This window comes from Physeter macrocephalus, chromosome 14 (assembly GCF_002837175.3).
Source record: "Physeter macrocephalus isolate SW-GA chromosome 14, ASM283717v5, whole genome shotgun sequence".
Classification (NCBI taxonomy): domain Eukaryota; kingdom Metazoa; phylum Chordata; class Mammalia; order Artiodactyla; family Physeteridae; genus Physeter; species Physeter macrocephalus.
Window position 1 is genome coordinate 27,379,304 of NC_041227.1, and position 20,091 is coordinate 27,399,394.

The 20,091-nt window shown below is 43.7% G+C and overlaps 1 protein-coding gene across 4 annotated transcripts in view; it reads left to right on the plus strand.

The window, feature by feature from the left end:
* Window positions 1–4,209: 4,209 nt before the first annotated feature.
* PTPRA (protein tyrosine phosphatase receptor type A) overlaps window positions 4,210–20,091 on the plus strand; it is a 185,527-nt gene continuing 169,645 nt past the window's right edge. For 2 of the 4 annotated variants that reach the window (XM_024117167.3, XM_024117166.2), the window contains exon 1: window positions 4,211–4,487. The gene's annotated coding sequence lies outside the window, so the exon portion shown is untranslated. Of the gene's footprint in view, window positions 4,488–20,091 lie in introns of all 4 variants that reach the window. The other 2 variants (XM_028499672.2, XM_028499671.2) reach the window with 2 other exon arrangements.

The window sequence follows — 20,091 nt, forward strand, 5'->3', positions numbered from 1 at the left end:
AGCATATTTAGTCATGTGATATACAAACACTGAGCACTGTACATGTGGGGACCTCCCTTGTGGTCCCTTGGTTAAGACTCAGCGCTCCCAGTGCAGGGGGCCCGGGTTCAATCCCTGATTGGGGAACTAAGATCCCACATGCCTTGACTAATCCTGCGGGCTACAACTACTGAGCCCGGCACGCTCTAGGACCCACATGCTGCAACTAGAGAAGCCCTTGTGTCGCAACGAAGACCCAGTGCAGCCAAAATTAATTAATTAATTAATTAATTAAAAAGTAGTGTACACGTTGAAGTTTTAGAAATATGTGAGAAATAATGATGACATACAAACAGTGATACAACTTTATAAAAAGTGTGTATGCATGTGGAGAAGCACTGGAATTGTCCATGGGGAGACTTGTTTGAAAATTAAAAGCAGTTTTGTATACTTTCTAGTAAAGATAAACTTTGATCTCCCCCCCAACATTTTATCCTGAAAACTTAAAAACATACAGCTAAGTTGAAAGAATTTACAGTGAACACCTGTATACCCACCACCTGGATTCTACCATTAACATTTTACTATGCTTAATTTTCATACATCTGTCTATCCCTCTGTCCATCCCTCTATCCATTTTATTAATCCATCTTATTTTTGATGGATTTCAAAGTAAGTTGCAGTCATTGGTATAGTACCTCCCTCTAAATACTTCAGAATGCATTTCATTAACTAGAGTTCATTTGTGTGCAATTTTTTCTTTTCAGGCAAAATATATATAATGCTCAGCTTTTAAGTGTACATTTGCTGAGTTTTGACAAATGCATATACTTATAGTGATTTTTTTTTTTTTGACCATGCCATTTGGCATGTGGGATCTTACTTCCCCGACCAGGGATTGAACCCACAACCCCTGCATTGGAAGCCTGGAGTCTTAACCATTGGACTGCCAGGGAAGTCCCTAAATAGTGATATATTAAAAACAACTAGTTTGCTGCACAAAAAAATTAAAAAAAACAACAACTAAGATTTATTTTTCAAATCCTTGGTTGCTCAACTGTAATTAGTGTAAAATGCCTTCTCTACCCTGAGCGATTTGCACAGCAGGCCTGGGCCTACAGTCACAGGTAGGTTCATCTTGGCCAATGGAAGGAACTAGGATTGAGCCTTGGACCAGGATTTTGGGCCTGGGGGCAGAGAATTTGGAAACATTTCTTCTGGTTTAGGATATCCATGGATATCCCTGGAGTGAGAGTTGGGGCAGAGGCTCCTATAAGCCATCTTCTCAGGGTGAGGGGGCTGCAGTTTCTTTTAGTACAAAACTCCGGCAAATGACCCTTGGGAATAGAACAGTGAATGGCCTGGGAAGTCACTTGGCTCTCATTTACTTCAACTTTGTATCATACTGCCTTGCTTTATTTTCATTAACAGCATTTAGGAAATTTTTTTGTTCACTTGTTTATTGTCCGTCTCCCCATCTAGACTGTAAGTTCCTGAGAGCAGAGACCTTTTCTGTCTTACTCCCTGCTGTGTCCAGCTCATGGTCGGCAGCACTTAATAAGTATTTGTTGAACAAATGACTCATTGGTCCGTTTACTAGATGGGGAAAGGAGGCCCTGAAAGGGGAAGTGACTTGCCTAAAGGAACAGGAGTCCTTTACTCACACCCTCCAGTTCTCCTTCTAGTCTAATCCTTCTCTCATGAAACCTGTGACTTCTTGGGCACCTGTGGGGTGGCTGACAAGTGCCTACCGCTAGGTGTGTGCTCCTTTGGGCTTGGAGTAAAGCAGGGTCTGGAGCAGAAGACTGCCTCCCCACCCTCTCCCCTCCCCTCCCCTCCCCTCCCCTCTCCTCTTCTCTCGGAAGATAGCTCTTTGCCTTGTGATGGGTGGAGCTGTGGACACCCTGGGCATCAGGTAGGATGGGGAGTCTGGACAGGTCTCCACAGGTGGGCAACTGAGGATGGGACTCTGTCCTCTCCCACTGCAGATAGGGTCTGTGTGGTCGCCAAACTGAAATTTCCTTCTCAGGGTCTCCAGGATGGAATATGCAAGGCCCTGTCTCTCCTTGGTGTGAGGTCCTGTCACCTCTGCACACACACCACAAACGCTCTGACCCCAATGCAGCTGTCTCATAGAGAGAAGGAACTGCATTTCCTGAGGATGGGTTACTTGCCAAACTGCATATGCCTGTAATTCTCGGTACAGCCTAGGGAGACTTGGGTCAAGCAGCCAGTGGTAAGGCTTGAACCCCAGGGCTCTCTGACTGCCACACCGAACCACAACATTTTCCCAAGTGTGGTCAGATCCGGTGGGGATCCTTCAGATGACCTCAAGGATGAATGCTTTTTATTATATATATTAATGTAGGTTAGGAAATATAAGTAGCATGTGAAACCCTTTTATGGTAGTATAAACAAACTATAAATAAAAAAATAAAAGAAACATACTAAGAAATAGTAGTGTAGGTCAGATGTAGGTAAGGCAAGCCTGGTGGGGTTTAGTTCTAGCATACTGCTATCCTAGCTACCCAGGTATCTCCAGCACTCACAGTCATTATTTTTCAGGGTTTCCAAACCCTTGAGTTCAGGCTTTTTCACCTTTGCAGTTCAGTGTGTGGATAGAGTTTGAGTTTTTCTACTTTCTGGGTAACTAAGTGGCTGGTATATAGAAGTACCTGCCCTCATTCGCCGCCCTTGGGGCTCTAACAGGAGACTGGGTGTGTGGCCTCTGGGTCTTTGGGCTGGAGTGTCTGTCGGGGAGAGGCCTCTAGGATTCGGTCATTTCACAACACCTCCGGGCCAGCCCTAATGAGAGGGAGTGGGAGACACAATTCCTACTCGGGGAGGAGCTTCCCTGCTGGGGAGGGGATGCCCCGAAGGACGCCCGCCGCGCCTGGTATTCCCAGGCCGTGGCTCTGGTCAGCACACGCTTATTCCACATATCGGGGCAGCGGGGTGCATAGAGTTCCAAATGGACGCCCCAACTGCAGGCGGTGGTGGGGACTGGAGGTGGTCGCTGATGTGGGCTTCTGCTCCTTGGCCTAAATGTCCCCGCCATGAAAACGGATTGCAGCCAGCCACAGACCCCCTGGGGCGCGTTGAACGTGGGACTGACTTCCGGGCCACGGACGGGAGAGGGAGGCTCGCCACCGCCAATCCCACGCAGCTCAGGCTGCGGGTCAGGAATGAAGGGTCTCCCAGCAAGCTCCGCTTGCACACCGCTGGGCAATCTTTCTCCAGGCTACAGACTCCCCTACACTCCCCCTGTGCGGGTCCCGGTGCGTCCGAGGGACCCTGCGTGGGGACTACAACCTGAGGAGTGTCTCACCTGGCACCCACCACGACTGTGTAATCGGCCTTCAGCGATTCCTGAAGTCCTGCAGCCTGGGACCCCGCTGTTGCCGGGCATACCAACCGATGGCTTTGAGGGGCCCACGTGCGGCGGGGTGTGCTGGGGAGGAGATCCGCACCTCCCACCCGGTCCTCGGTCCCCGGCCTCAGGGGGAGACGCATCTCCCGGTCCTCTCGGCGCTTTGAACCTCCCTTTCCCCGCCAGGGCTATCGCAAACACCCCCACCGCAGAGCACCGTGTGTCGTGTTTCTACCCGGCTCGGTGCAAGCCAGGCCCGGATATGCACATCTGGAAAGCTAGGGAGATTTCCCTGGGGCTCGGGTGGGGATGGCTAGGATGGCTTGATGGAAGACCACAGCCACGGTGCTAGGCCTCTTCTAGGAGTTTTGCAGGTTCCTCTCCCTCCCCATTGAGAGCCTCTGCCCTTTAAATACCTTGCAGCAATTAGAAAAAGGGAGGGGAGGAGTTCGAGGGAACCCGTTTGAAGACAGGAGTGGAAAGACGACTTTTGAGTTCCAGGCCGCCCTGATCGCTAGACATTGGTGTAACTTGTGTTTGGCCTCAGTTTCCGCATCTGTATACTGGGAAGAAGGCCCACATCCAGGGAGGTGGGACAGTAGAGAGGCGGAAGGTGTTGGAGCACGGTCGGCCGGTGCTCCCAGGGTCCATGTGCGCTGCCGTGGGGCGCACATCTCCCGGGCCATCAGTGAGATGGTGACAGTGAGACCCAGCCTAGCAGGCGAGCGAACGCTCGGAGGCGCGCAAGGGCGGGGCCCAGGAGGGCCAGGAGACGCCCGTTCTGTCTGGGCCAACCAGCGCCCGTCTCTGAACCACCAATGAGGAAGCTCTTTACAGCCAAGGCCGGGTCGGGAGCGAGGCTGTGGCGAGTGCGGCGCTGACAGAGACGCGCGCGCGCGTTCCAGCTCGGACCCGAGGCTGCCGCCGCCATCACCGCCGCCCGCCCGGTAGCCCCTCAGCCGCTGCCCCTCAGCCGCTTCCCCTCGCCATGGAGGCGAGGCCGCCGCCGCCGCCGCGGGGCTCCGAGCCGTGGGCCGGGCGGCGGCCCTGAGGGCGTGTGGCGGGCCGAGACGCCGCCGCGGCACAGAGGCGGAGCCGTCGTCCTCGTCCCCAGCGGTCCCGCCCAACGCCGGACTCGGTGAGTGTTCGCGGCTGCCGCCGCCCAGGCGGGCTCCGGAGGTGGAGGGGCGGCTCCCGGGAGCGGGTGGGAGGGGTCCCCGGCCAGATCCCAAATCCCTCTTTTCCGGGCCGGATCCATCCGGCTTCTCCAGGGATCCCACATCCTTGCGCTGTTCGTGTGTGTGTGTGTCTGTGTGTCTGTGTGTGGTGGGAGGTGTCCCCGGAAACGCTGTCCGTGTGTGTGGGGGTGGGGTGGGGTGGGGGGTGTCCCCGGAAACGCGCGGGCCCGGGCGCCGACCCCTGTCTACTGCCCAGGAACTTTGCGTGTGTCCTCCTGGGGTCGGGCCGGGGCGCTGCCATAGTTCATTCTGAAAGAAGAAATTTGGACAGTGAGAACAGAATTTGCTCAGGTCCATTTAATGGGAAGAAAGAGGAAAACTCCTGGCACGAGAAAATTTGTTCTTGGCAGTGACCAACTTTTCTTGCCCGGGCCCCTCTCTTTACCGTCCACTCCCTACAGTTGAGGCCGCTTAGGAAGGGAAGCAGGGGCTCAGAGCTGCCCAGAATTTAAAATGAGCCAATTGGGAATGCAGGTCCCCTCCTTTTTTTTTTTTTTTTTTTTCACTTTTGGTGAATAACACAAAGAAAGAATACCGTTTTTTGAAAAATTAGTTCCTAATTGTATTTCCTGAAGATAAAAATAATAATGGCAGAGCTGAGCCCAATGTTGAGGGTTTGTTTGTTTTTTTTTTTTGAGGTCAGTGAATGATGTTTGTAAGACAGGAAAACAGGAATGTTTAAAACCTCTCTAGGAGGGTGAATGCCTTCAGTAGCCTTTGCCCAGGGTAGGGATCCCTGCTCTAGAACCAGTCACATCTCCCGAAAGATCTTTTCTCTTGCCACCTGCTTGCTGTTAAGGCAGCTCTAGAACCAGAAGATGGTGGGCAAGGAGAGGACTGGCGGTGGAAGATGGGCGAACATCTTCCTTCCTGGCCACTCCTTTACAAAACACAGATCTGATGCTGTCACTTGTTTACTTAAAACTCCCTCGCTTTCCTTTTCCCATAGGGTGAATGAAGCCCAAAATGCCTTAACAGGTCCTATAGGGCACTTGACAGTCTTGCTTCAACTTATTCTTTTACTTTTAGCTGAATCCTTCAATTCTCCTTTCTTTTCATCCCCCTCTCTGGCCAATCAGAATTGCTTGACTGCCTCTTTTTTGCTTGTGTGATCCTCTTTCCTCCCCACCTTTACCTGCCAACCTCCACCTCTTCCTTTAAAGCCCTTCTCATTTGAGAAGCTTGATGAGGGCAGGAGCTGTGTATTGTTCAACTGTTCATCTTCCATGTTGAGAGGTTTCTTCCTCCCGATTGTCTTACACGTCCTGTCCCATCTCTTCCACTTACGTTTACTTCCAGGTACCCACTTCCTGAGAAAATTTTTTTTTTTTTTAATTCAATGTAATCTTTTTTTTTTTTTTTTGGCTGCGTTGGGTCTTCGTTGCTGTGCGTAGGCTTTCTCTAGTTGCAGCAAGTGGGACTACTCTTTGTTAAGGTGCGCGGGCTTCTCATTGCTGTGCCTTCTTATTGCAGAGCATGGGCCCTAGAGTGCATGGGCTTCAGTAGTTGCGGTGTATGGGCTCAGCAGTTGTGGCTTGCGGGCTCTAGAGCGCAAGCTCAGTCGTTGTGGCGCGTGGGCTTAGTTGCTCCGCGGCATGTGGGATCTTCCTGGACCAGGGATCGAAACTGTGTCCCCTGTATTGGCAGACGGATTCTTAACCAGTGTGCCACCAGGGAAGTCCCCTGAGAGAATCCTTCCTGAGTGTTTCCTGCTTGGCATGCACACCTATGACTTTTAGTATCTTGATTTCCCATCTCTTCATGTCCATCCCATCCAGCCCCCATAAGTAATCAACAGGCAGAAACTGGCAGGTCTCGTATCCCACTGGCCTTCAATCTGCTCGACTGTCTCTGAAAGGCTAAAAGCCCCACCATCTCTTTTTCACCTCTGCCTGCCTGAAGTGGCCTGGGTATGTGCGTACTGTAAGGCAGGGTACGATCTAGGAGGCTGTTCACTGGGTACCTTTTAGACACTAATTTACCACCTAGGTGAAATTCAGAAACCAGAAAAGCCAGTCCTCTCACTGAACTACATTCACATGTGTTCTGTTTGCCAGGTGAAGTGCTTGGCATACAGAATAAAAGTGAGGAAGTCACATCTTTACCTTTGAGGGGCTCACAGCTTAATGCAGGACAAGTGGATACAAATAATTATATTACATGTACTATGAGAGTGTAATAATACCTTTCATTTGCCTGTGTCAGGCTAGGTAATAAATGCTTTCCACGAATTATCTTATATAATCCTTTCTACCATCACGTGGTGGCTAATTCTTACTAGACAAGGGTGGAAACTGAGCCCATACAGTGTGCAGATGAGGGAATAGTCAGGATTTGAATCTTGGCAGTCTAGTTCCAGAGTATCTGCCTGGCTGTATAGACAGCATTCCCTCCCTGGGTGGTCGGAGAAAACTTGACTGAAAGGGAGCCTTTGGGTCATGAAGGATAGATAGGAGTTTATGTATGGTGGACAGGATATAGGAAAGAAGGAGCAGCACAGGCAGGCTTGGAGGTGGAAGGAACCCATTGTCCTTGGGGAGCAGGGAGAGGTTAAACGTAGTTGGATTGGGTAGAGGGAAGAAGGGTGGGAGATGAGATTAGGTTGGCTTGAAGGGCTGTAAGTGCTGTGTTAGAGTTTGGGCAGTGGAGACTTTAAAGGGGGATTTTAAAGGAGGTCAGGGGGACTTCCCTGGTGGCGCAGTGGTTAAGAATCCGCCTGCCAATGCAGGGGACACGGGCTCGAGCCCTGGCCTGGGAAGATCCCACATGCCGCGGAGCACCTAAGCCCGTGCGCCACAACTACTGAGCCTGCGCGCCGCAACTACTGAAGCCGGCGCACCTAGAGCCCGTGCTCCACAACAAGAGAAGCCACTGCAATGAGAAGCCCGTGCACCGCAACGAAGAGTAGCCCCCGCTCGCCGCAACTAGAGAAATCCCGCACACAGCAATAAAGACCCAAGGCAGCCAAAAATAAAAATAAACAAAATAAAATAAATTTTAAAAATAAAAGATAAAGGAGGTCAGGGACTTGGGCACACCAGGCTTTCGAAAAGTCATTCAGGGGCAGTGTGGGGCCAGATGTTAATACCCCTCCAATTTAGGAGGCAATGGTGAGGCTTCACAGAGGCAGAATCATAGCCTCTTAGACCCAGAGTGAGGCCTAAAGAGAATACTGCTGAGTTTTGGGAACAGGTCATACTTATGAGAAAAAATTCCAGCAGTACGAAAGTGTATGTATAGAGAAATGCCTCCCTTCTACCCTGACCTCCCCAGAGATGGTTGAAGTTTCCAGTTTCTGTGGCTTTACATAGACACTCTTCCTGTATAAACATGTATCTGCCTATCCATACTCCTACCCCATGGTACATACCAGTCACATCTTGCTCTTTTTTTTTTTTTCACTGCTGCTCAGCTTGGCTTGTGGGATCTTAGTTCCCTGACCAGGGAGCAAACCTGGGCCCTCTGCAGTGAAAGCACAGAGTCCTTACCACTGGACTGCCAGGGAATTCCCATATCTTGCTCTTTTTTACTTAACGTAGGAAAATCATTACTTAACTTAGGAAATCATTACATATTAGTACATATAGAGCTATTCTTTTTATTTTATTGATATTCTTTTACTTATTTCATTGTTTGGCTGCACCATTATTTGTAACTAGTTTTTGGATTAAACAACGTTTAAGTTGTTTCCAGGTTTTTCTATTACAGCATTATAATGAATATCCTCTACATACTTTGTTATGAGCTCATGTGTAAAATTATCTGAAGTGTATATTTTTAGAAGTGGAATTACTGGGTCAAAGGATACGTGTGCATTTTAAATTTGTAGACATGTAGCCAAATTACCGCCCCTTGGAGGGGGTTGTACTAACTTATCCTCTTTGCAAAAATGTGAATGGACCTCAAACAGATCTTCTTCAGAGTATGTATCAGGGTAGCCTGGGACGCTTTTCAGATAGACTGCTTTTTCAGATGCTTTTCTCTCACCTAACCTCCTCCCCTCGTGTGATTCTAGCCTATTTCTTTCTATCTGCAGAAGGAGACATTGAGTCTCAGAAGGATAAAGTGACTTGTGCAAGACAGTGGGTGGTGGTTGTTTTTTTAAGCAGCTCTGATATTTGTATTTGCCCAGCATCTTTCATTGGAGGTTCTCAGAGTCAGTTTGTAAACATTGTTGCATTGTTTTTCTCCACCTTCATGTGGTAAAAATGAGGTGCAGGTGAAGCTTAAGTTATAAGCAGGAATCTGGCCAAATATACAATCTTGTCTTTTTACTTCTAATGTAATAACTAATAAATGTTCCCAAATGACAAATTTGAAGAAATTTTTTTAGTGAGTCTGAGTACAACAAAAATAGCAATAATATAACACTAACAATACAATTGAGCAACAAACCCTCAAATAACCCAGTGTTAAAATTTGTTTTAATATACTCTCTGTAGAAAAGAGAATCCATTAAATGTGAAATTGTATTTACTTTAAATTCACATCCATTTGTGTCAGTGTATAGGCATAGATTTTTTTTATAGTTATAACCTTTTATATGTACATGGCAAGTAAAGTACATACAGCATATGATTTTTGTATTCTTGAATAACATCAAATATTTTATATTTACTAATTTTGTTTATTATTTTAAATCACAGAATAGTATTCTATGCATTGATAGCTGTAGTTTGTGCGATCGTTTTTTATTTTCCTTTTCTCTCTCCTTTTTACTATTATAAATGGTACCTCTGAGCACCCTTGTTCAAATACTTTTGGATTATTTTCTTGCACTCTTACCCCTAAAATGGGTTCACTGCATCAGAATATGGTTTCAGTGCCGAATTGCTATCTAGAAAGGTTGAACTAGTTTACAACATCATCAGCAATTTTTGTGGCCCTGTTTCCTGACAATGCAGCCAATGCTGTTACAAACAAAACTTAATATTTGGGCTTCCCTGGTGGTGCAGTGGTTAAGAATCTGCCTGCCAATGCAGGGGACACGGGTTCGAGCCCTGGTCCGGGAAGATCCCACATGCTGTGGAGCAACTAAGCCCGTGCGCCATAACTACTGAGAGCCGTGTGCCACAACTACTGAAGCCCACGCGCCTAGAACCCGTGCTCCGCAACAAGAGAAGCCACCGCAGTGAGAAGCCTGTGCACCACAATGAAGAGTAGCCTCTGCTTGCTGCAACTAGAGAAAGCCCACACGCAGCAACGAAGACCCAACGCAGCCAAAAGTAAAATAAATTTTAAAAAACCTAATATTCGATTTTGTTAATTTAAAAGAAATGTAATAGTACTTTGAGTTAGGTTTAATTTATGTTTCTTTAGAAAAACTCTAGAAAAAAATTTAAATGAGCTACTAAATGAGTTTTAGTAGCTCATTTAGATTTTGAATGAAGTACAGTGCTGTGTTATATATCATATCCAAGTGTTACGTAGCTAAAGTCAACTTTTTTTTTGAAGAAAGACGTGGTTGATAGGACAGAAATATTGTGGAAATTTAGGATAAGATCATACTGGTATGAAATAGAAAACTGGGTGCTATTCAGTAGAAAATACCAGACATTGTGCTGGTAGTTAGGGATACTCCAGATTACTGGATACTCCAGTAACATGGATGTGATGTCTGTCCTTATGGGCTAATGCAGAAAGCGGACATTAAGCACCTTAGGGTAATTATAGATGTGATCAAAGGGGAAGAATAAGATGTCTTGGGAGCGCCAGAGAAGTTCAACAATGCTTGCAGTTTAAACAACACAGAGACCGTGAGCTAGGAAGGGGTTTGGTACCTTAGGTATATATATATATATATATATATATATGTATATATATTTTTTAATTCCCTAGGTGATTCTAATATGCAGCCAGGGTTGAGAACCACTGGACTAGAGAGAAGCAGGGGCCAGAGTTGAGAGCCCTATACACCATGCAAGGATTTTGGACTTTATCGTGAAGGCAGAGCTAAGCCATTGAAGGATTTCAAAGAGGAGTGAACTGATCTGATTTGCAGTTGTGAAAAGTTCACTGTGGCTGCAATCCAGAGCAGTAGTTTTCCAAGTGAGGTGGATAAGATGCTAGGATGCTGAACTTTCTATTGTTTTTATCTAAAAAATGCTAAAACATTACATTTAGGGACTGTCACTGGCATCTTCTTAGGTCTGTAGGTCAAACAGTGTTTGGGTGTCCAGAAGTAAGAGAGGGGAGTCCTGCAGTAAGCAAGCAGAGCTGTATATATACATTAAAAAAAATTTTTTATTTGTTTGTTTATTTGGCTGAGCTGGGTCTTAGTTGTGGCACGAGAGATCTTTGTTGCGGCATGCGGGATCTTTAGTTGCGGCATGTGAACTCTTAGTTGCAGCATGCGTGTGGGATCTAGTTCCCCGACCAGGGATTGAACTTTGTTGCGGCATGCGGGATCTTTAGTTGCGGCATGTGAACTCTTAGTTGCAGCATGCGTGTGGGATCTAGTTCCCCGACCAGGGATTGAACCCAGGCCCCCTGCATTGGGAGTGTGGAGTCTTGCCACTGGACCACCGGGGAAGTCCCTGTATACATACATTTGCTTTCAGTGTATTGCAACATATTGATAACAGTTTATATTATTCAGTTTTCATCAAACTAACCTTCACAAAATGGACAAGTGGCTTAAAAAGATCCCTGCAAAGAAACCAGTGATTGAAGAAAATATTAATAACTCAAGCACAAGGAAACAAACAAAATGACAGAGCTGACCCTTGTCTAGCTCCTATTATGAAGTCCTGGTGAGCAGTTTTGTTTTTTTTTAGTATTTATTTATTTATTTGGCTGCACCTGGTCTTAGTTGCAGCATGCACATGGATCTAGTTCCGTGACCAGGGATCGGACCTGGGCTCCCTGCATTGGGAGCTCAGAGTCTTAACCACTGGACCACCAAGGAAGTCCCCGCGCAGTGAGCTATTAAGTAAGATTAAATAAGTCAGCTCGTATTACATTGGAAAGTATCAAGAACTCTATTTGAAACATAGACTTACATCCTCTGTCATTATAGGAATCTTGTTTTAAGATTATGTAGAACCTGAGATATTAGTAAAATATGAGGCTATTACTAATAACAAGATATTTGAAAACTAAGCATCTGGAGCATAAAGAGAAGCTCTGCATGTTTCTTCCCCCAGTGATGTTTAAAGTCATAGCCTGGGGAGTTCCCTGGTGGTCCAGTGGTTAGGGCTCAGCACTTTCACTGCTGTGGCCCAGGTTCAGTCCCTAGTGGGGGAACTAAGATCCCCCCAAGCCATGGGGTGCAGCCAAAAAGAAAAGAAAAAAAAAGAAAAAAAGACATAGGGTATTCAATCTGATGCTGTACATAATTTTACTAACCTAATGATTAAAGTATCTATTTCAAGGTTTTCTGTTCTTATAAATGAGCAAAAGGCACATACCATTGGCAGGTTCTCCTGTCCGCACTGCCCGCACCCGCAAAAAGGCTGATATAGTGTATGGAAAATAATATATCAAGAAACTAAGACTAAATTTTGTTTGCAAATACTCTTGTAAGATGTAGTAAATGTTGCTAAAGATTTGAACAAGCAATATTAGAATAAATTTTTCAGTGTTGGAGGTTTGCTACGTAGTTTTAAAAGTATAGAAGCTTCTAGCATGCCTTAGTATTTGCTAGATTCTCTTTATTAAAAGAAATCCAAGAAAAATCACTTCTTTTGTGAGCTACTGGAGAAAGTTATACTGGAGAAGACATTCTTAATAGTAACATAACATTGCTGTATGGAATAATTGTCTAAATGTAAAGAGAACATACACTTGAATGAAAAATGAAATGCGTTCATTGCCTCTTCATGAACTATTGAGTCAGGTTATCTTGTTGGTTATCTTGTGGTGGAGTTGTTGATGTTATACATTTTATTTCTACCAAAAAACAAAAAGCCTACTTTTTCTGTGATAAATGGCTATCTAGCTAATATTATTTGAGATGTTAATATCCTTAATCTGTCTCTTCAAGTAAAGATGTTATTTTAACAGTGAATGAGAAAGTAACGTCCTTTTTCTTACAAGTATGCTATGGGATAGCATTTTCCTTGTAATTAAAAAAAAAAGCTTTATCATGATATAATTTACATACTATAAAATTCAGCCTTTTAAAGTGTACAATCAGTGGTTTTTAGTGTATTTGTGGAGTTGTGCAACATCACCATTATCTAATTTCGGAACATTTTCATCACACCAAGGAGAAACCCTGCACCCATTACCTTCACTCCCCATTCCACCCTCTCTCCAAGCCTCTGGCAGCCCCTAGTCTTTCTATTTGCCTATTCTGGACATTTTGTATAAATGGAATCATATAAAATGTGGCCTTTGTTGACTGACTTCTTTTAATTAGCATAATGTTTTGGGGAGTTCATTCATGTTGTAGCATGAATTCATTCATTCCTTTATAGCTGAATAAATAATCCATTGTATAGATATATTGTTTATCTATTCATCAGTTAGTGAATTTTTGAGTTATTTCCACTTTTTGGCTATTACGATTAATGCTGCTGTGAGCATTCATGCACAAGTACATGTGCGGGCATATGTTTTCATTTCTCTTGGATATAGAGTGGAATTTCTGGGTTAAATGGGTCTGTTTAACTTTAGAGGAATTGCTAAACTGTTTTGTAAAGCACCTGTGCCATTTTACATTCCCAGCAGCAATGCACAAGGGTTCCAGTTTCTTCACATCCTCACCAATATTTGTTATGCTGTCTTTTTTTTTTTTTTTTTTTTTGTGGTATGTGGGCCTCCCTCTGTTGTGGCCTCTCCCGCTGCGGGGCACAAGCTCCGGACGCGCAGGCTCAGCGGCCATGGCTCACGGGCCCAGGCGCTCCGCGGCATGTGGGGTCCTCCCAGCCCGGGGCGCGAGCATGTGGGATCCTCCCAGACCGGGGCGCGAACCCGGTTCCCCCGCATCGGCAGGCGGACGCGCAACCACTGCGCCACCAGGGAAGACCATGCTGTCTTTTTTAAAAAAATTTATTTATTTTATGTATTTATTTTTGGCTGCATTGGGTCTTCTCTGCTGCGCACAGGCTTTCTCTAGTTATGGCGAGCGGGGGCTACTCTTCGTTGCGGTGCGCGGGCTTCTCACTGCGGTGGCTTCTCTTGTTGCAGAGCACGGGCTCTAGGCACGCGGGCTTCAGTAGTTGCGGCACGTGGGCTCAGTAGTTGTGGCTCGTGGGCTCTAGAGCGCAGGCTCAGTAGTTGTGGTGCACGGGCTTAGTTGCTCCGCAGCATGTGGAGCAGCCCAGACCAGGGCTTGAACCCGTGTCCCCTGCATTGGCAGGCGGATTCTTAACCCCTGTGCCACCAGGGAAGTCCCCTGTTATGCTGTCTTTTTGACTGTAGCTATCTTAGTGGTATGAAGTGATAGTTCATTGTAGTTTTGATTTGCATTTCCCCAGTGACTCATGGGCTCATTGTGATTTTGTTGCATCTATAAAAACTCTCATATTTTTACACATGAAAAACTTGGAAACATAAATTTCTTACCTGATAAACATCTCCAAATGTATTTCTAAAAAAATTTCCAGATGATCTAATGAAATAAAAGACCTAGACATTGATCATCAGTTGCTATTAAAACCAGTAGGGAACTTTATAATAGAAGAATCAGAATGACAATCTTCTAATCAGTCATAACATCTCTAAAATGGGTACAACCAAACTTTATGTTCCTCTCATGTGGTACAATAGGAAAAATATAACACCATTCATGAAATAGTCTTTCCCTACCAAAATCAAATCAAACCTGACTCTAATTAAGCATCTAGCTCTAACAATCAGCTTGTAGAATGTAATTAGAAAATTCAGAATGTGAGAAATCCAGTAGGACAAATGAACCCAGTTACTTCAGACAAATGGCAAGAAAAAAAGTGGAGAAACTATTACAGGTTAGAAAAGACTTGAGACATATTAACTAAATGTAATGTGTAGACCTTGATTAGATCCTGTGTCATACAAATCAACTGTCAAAAGGTATTTATGAGACAATTGGGAGTAATTTGAATACCACTTAATATATTAAATGATTTTTAAACAATTGTTTTAATTGTTTAAAGATATGATAATAGTATTATAGTTATATTGAAAGAAAAAACTCTTTTCCCTTGGAGGTATGTACTGAAGTATTTATGGATGAAATGATAGGATGTCTGGAATTTGCTCTAAGATAATTCATTGTGTCTGAGGGTTGTAGGTTATTTACCATTACTGATAATCATTGAAGCTGGATAATAGGTATATAAGGGTTTATTATAGAGTTACTCTTGCTCTTAGTTTTAGTGGGTTTCACATCCCTTTGTTAGAAATTTTAAAAGTAAAATCTGACTAGTTTTCAAGAGTAATTTCAAGAGTCGTTTCCTTTTCAAGGGAAGATAGACATTTGCTAGCCAAATTTGAAGGGAAATGTTTGTATAATTGGATGGGGCTGGAAAAAGAAATACCACTTTTTAGTAAGCACAACCGTAGTGCTTCTTCCTTTTGGACCCATATTTCTTTTGGACTATGATAGCCATTAAAACCAAGTATTGGGCTTCCCTGGTGGCGCAGTGGTTGAGAGTCCGCCTGCTGATGCAGAGAACGCGGGTTCGTGTCCCCGTCGGGGAAGATCTCACATGCCGCAGAGCGGCTTGGCCCGTGAGCCATGGCTGCTGAGCCTGTGCCCCGCAACGGGAGAGGCCACAACAGTGAGAGGCCCGCGTACCGCAAAAAAAAAAAACAAACAAAAAAACCAAGTATTGATTTGAAACCAGACTTTCAGATTGCTTTGTCACAAAGTATTAAAATGAGATTTTTCAAGCATAATAAGAAATACTTGATCATATGGATCACACTAAATATTTTTAAAACAAGGTTAGTATTAGCATCTTAGTGATAGCAGTAATGGTTTTTCTATTTTCCCATATAAAAACCATTATTGCAATCATTATTTTATTACATTTGGAAATGAATGACTGTTTTTGTAGTATTTATATATATTAGTACCTTTGTCATATTTATTGGTGAACACATGTTGGGGACGTGCATGTTGATTGATTGGCTGGTGTGCAGTCAAAAAATTTGATTGTCATTACTGTGGAGAATGAACTGGACAGAGCATAGAGACTAATTTCGTGATTGTTAGAGCATATTTGGCCAGGGTTGATGGTGTTCTGGACTGGTTTGGCATAGGGGATGGAGATATGTGGATAAGCATGATTTAAGCAGTAGAAGCATTAGTAGGGTTCCACATTTTTGGCTTTTTGAAAGTGAGCTGAGCTTTTGTGTGTGGGGAGATGTTAAAACCCGGCTGCTATAAATTGTTCAAGAGCTCTCAAATATTGATTGACAAATAACCATCAATTAGTTTTCAAACATTGGTTGACAGGTTGCTTAATGCAGTATTATAAACACATTAGTACTACCCCATTAATAAAGAGAATGTCTTCCATTTGGTGTATCAACAGTACATCAGTATATGGAATAGTACCAGGACTTCCAGTGTTCCTCTGAAAGGAAAGGTGGGGAAGTGTGGGGGAGAGCTTTCACAGGAATGCTTCTGTTCTGGTGCCCCTTTCCATGTCTCCATTGATTTGAATGCTTTACCCACCTTTCAAGGAATGAGGCCAGTTCCTGAATCAGTGCTTCTGCTGCTGTCTGTGAGACCACTGCTCTCCAGTGCATCTTACTTCCCACCTGGACCTGCTTGCTTTGTTAACAGGGGCTGAATATACAGTGACTTCCAATTGGTGTTTCTCTGTTTCTCCATTCTGGGGAGTTAGCCTGGCCCAGGATCTTGCTACTAGTTGGTGGAAGTGATAGAAGATCCTTTTTCTTCCTATAGTTCGTACCCAGTTAGCAATAGTGCTGTTGGTAGCAGTTGTGAACCTCTAAGGCAGTGATTCTCAATAGTGGCTGACTGTGGTGGGAAGGAGAAGGTAAATTTGAAAAAGCATCTTTTTAGAAAATGGAAAAAATAATGGCTTTATGTTTTTTAATCAGTGTGTATATTTTTAAATTTGCTTCATTTAAAATCATGTATGCATTTGAATGATACATGTACATGTTAAAATATTCAAATATTAGTACTAAAAATATACAGTAAAAGGTAATTATCTCTCCCTCATCTTCCAAGTTCCCCTTCTCAGAGGCATCCCTAGGCACTATGAACAGTACTTGTGAAACCTTCCGGAAAGAGTCATGCCCATATACTGTGAGAGTTACTTAAGTTTGACATTTCAACTAACATTTCCTGCTTATTCACTTGCACTTAGCTTTCAGAAGTTCTACTTTGAAGAAGGCTGTTGTAGAGCAAGTAGTGGTTAACAGAGCAGTTCAGTTATGTGTGTTTTGTAATGTCTGAGTGGGACTTTTGTTCATGAAAAGGACTAAAAATTACTTGGGTTTCAAATTAATGTTCAATTTATTTAAGTGGCAAATTAAAAAACCTAGTTTTTCTTTAGTCTTGTTATTGTACTTGTAAGCATTGTAATTTATGCATAGAAATAAGAATGATAACTTTCACTTGCTCTTTAATTAATGTTAATTCAAGCTTAACTGATTAAATTCCTTCATACCCCTTTGTTAGTGAATTAAATTTTCTTAGATATTTAAAATACATTTATACTGTCAGTCTGTCAAACACTGCCAGTCCTTGAATCAGATTAGTTCCTCCCCCCTCCGTGCCCTGGCCACGTTGCATGGCATGTGGAAATCTTAGTTCCCCGACCAGGGATTGGACCCACACCGCCTGCCTTGGAAGCATGGAGTCTTAACCGCTGGACTGCCAGGTCCCCAGATTGGATTTTGTATTTCTTTCATATTTTCCTTGTCAGGCTTTATAGTTATTTTAATTTGGGGAGTTGGAAGTGACTAGAGTTCATATCCCATACCTGCCATGCTTTGTGAACATGGACAAAGTATTAATACTTAACCCTTCTGAGACTGTTTCCTCACCTAATAAATGGGTTCAACAATAGTATTCTTTTACTGCATGTTTATTTTAAGGATTAGATAGTTCACCCCAAGTGCTTAGCAGAGTTCTTAAGCGTGTAGTAAACTTTCAGTAAATGTTAGGAAATATTATAATGACCTTGATTTTAAAAGTCTTTCCTCTGTAGTAGTTGGTCAGGATACAGTGTAGCTGCATAATTGATCACAGAGTAACTTTTATCTTCCCGGGGTTTCAATGGGGGAAAATGTGGCAAGGATGGGAGAGGGAAGAGAGAGGGAGAAGAATTGAGTAAATGGGATAAACTGTACAACATTCGCTCCCTGAACCACCTTCCCCGGAGTTCTGTGACACACTTTCTTGGTTTTTCTCTACCTTTCTGGCCACTCCTCAGTTCCCTTAGGCCTCTCTTCTGTGACCACTCTTTGACCTACCAAAGAGTACATCCTTAGCCCTCTTGTGTTTCATCCTACGCATTGTTCCTGGAAGTACATGCCTATGCCCAGGGTTTCGGCTTCCAGCTCCTTGCTAATTAAGAGAAAATTCGTCCTCGCACTGGATGATAGCCAGCAACCTACTGGTCATCTTCATTGGACTGTTTCCCAGGCACCTGTAACAGGCTCAGAACTGACCTCATCTTCTCTTTAAATGGGTTACTTTTGTGTTCTCTGTCTTGATGAATGACAAAACCCTGTAACCCAAACCAGAAATTTGGATGACACTGTTCTTCTGGTTGGTGATGCATTCCCATCTGTTTTACCTTTAATATTTCTCAAATTTGCCTGCTTTCCCCCACCTCTTCTGTCCCTTAATTCTGGCTTCTTCTCATTTAGATGACTGCTGCAGATTCCCTAGTTGTCTACCCATTATTATTTCCTTATTCCAGGTCATGTATCACACTGCTGCCAAGAGTGATCTTTTTGACTTCCCTATCTAATCATAGCACTCCCCAGTTTAAAATCCTGTGTCTAAAATCCAAGCTCCTTATCAGAGCAAGTTTTTGCGACCAACCCCTCTTAACCTTTTAGCCTTACCTTTTCCCCGTATCCTTGACTGTGCTGTGCTCTTTCAGACCCTCTGTCTTTTGGACTGCCCATCTCCCTCTTTTTTACCTTGCATTATAATTTCTTAGGTAGGGATCAGCTCCTCCAATGAGCATTACCTTACTGACTGTCTCAGTTCTGATCTAGGTATAAGATCCTTGTGCTATTTCTGTCAAGTCACTTAATCATATTGTGTGATAATCCAGACACTTATATAATAATCCATACATCGACAAGTGCAGATTAATGGTTTTAGAAGGATCTTGGTGGTCCAGGATGTTTAGTAATATGTAATTTTGCTGAGGCATGGAATCATATTACTTGCACTTTGAGTTTGGTGGCAGCAGGTGAGTTCCCTTAGTTCTTCAGTGAGCCTAACCTCACTCAGCATCTAAAGCTGTCTTTTTATTATTTCCTTCTTTTTCCTGTTCATTTTCTAGTTTTGTAAGTTTTCTGATTCCAAAACTGGAAAATACCTTTAAACAAGAAACTGTAAGCCCGTGTAATGGCTTGAAAATTCAGAAGGTTTTTAAGATGTCTTTTTCTTCTCCTCTCTTCTTTCCATCTCCCTTATCTTTGGCATTAAGTCTGTCAGCGGATGCAAACTCAAATATGTCTTCGGAAGCTGGGCAGCTTATATGAATGAGGGAAGTAGATCTCTCGGGTCATATGTCATACTGGAGTTTCCATGGCCTATCTAAAGGAGTTCATATTCAATATTTTTATAACAGTGTGCTACCAGTTTGCATCCTTCACTGTAATTGCCAAAGACTGTACCTATATGATTTAGTTTATCTTTCTCTTTGAAACTGAATTCATTAAATAAACAAAAACTTAAGTAGCCGTACTACTACGTAGTCTTCTAGACCCTGCTGAAGTATCACCCACTTATGGAAGTCTCCTGAATTCTCCTAGGAATTGTTTTTTCCTCCTTTTAGGGTTGGTATAACAAATATAGTATTGATCACAATGTTTTTTGGTTTTTTAAAAAAATATTTATTTATTTATCTGGTTGCACCGGGTCTTAGTTGCAGCACTTGGGCTCCTTAGTTTCGGCACACGGGCTCCTTAGTTGTGGCATGTGAACTCTTAGTTGCAGCATGCGTGTGGGATCTAGTTCCCTAACCAGGGATCGAACCCGGGCGCCCTGCATTGGGAGCGTAGAGTGTTATCACTTAGCCACCAGGGAAGTTCCGATCACAATGTATTTTAATTACTCATTTTCATGTCTTAATTTCCTGTTAGTTTATTGAGGACAATTATGTATTGAGGAGCATGTCTATTAATTCTATTAGGTGTTCAATACATTGGTGTTGAACATTGAGCCAAGTGCTAGGCATATAGTAAACAGACATGTTTGTTGATGAACAGGTATCAATACCAAAATCTGGGGGCTCTGTAATATAACATTTCTTTTTCTTTTGATGATTCGAAGGGCTGTGTAGCTACCCTAAATTTCAACTTTGTGTCTTGGAAATTAACAAGAATGTTAGGGATGATCGATTATTGGAT